Source organism: Penaeus monodon, chromosome 22 (assembly GCF_015228065.2).
Source record: "Penaeus monodon isolate SGIC_2016 chromosome 22, NSTDA_Pmon_1, whole genome shotgun sequence".
Lineage (NCBI taxonomy): Eukaryota > Metazoa > Arthropoda > Malacostraca > Decapoda > Penaeidae > Penaeus > Penaeus monodon.
In genome coordinates, this window is record NC_051407.1 from 8,820,881 (window position 1) to 8,821,361 (window position 481).

The following is a 481-nucleotide window of genomic DNA, read 5'->3' on the forward strand; positions in this document are numbered from 1 at the left end:
TCAACTGTCCATAGAAAAGATTTAGTGATAAATAAATATGTATCTAACGAAATCAATGAATTTACAATCTGAAACCAGTGAGTATTTAGAAGAAACTAACTCAACTCTCTTGCATTTCTCATGACTGAATTGTTGGTGTTTTATCGGTGTATTTTAGAAGCCATTGGTGTGGTGTTCAACATTTGATATCAAGTCAACCATTCACAGTTCACAAATCTTCTCAAGAGGGACACTTTCTTTGTACCTTGGTTGCGTCACTCCATGCTCATCATGTTGTGATGAAATCCATGTGACGCAATTCACCTCCGTTTAACTAAAACATTTCAGTGCAGTTAATTTTGCATGTTGGTGAGAATGTTTTCAGAAAGGAAAATGTCCGAGTCATTAAGTCACTACTTCAAAGGGATATGCACGGTGACGGGAAAGGGTGAAGTTGCGTTTATGCATTGACGAAAATTGGCATCTAAGCCTTACGGTATCA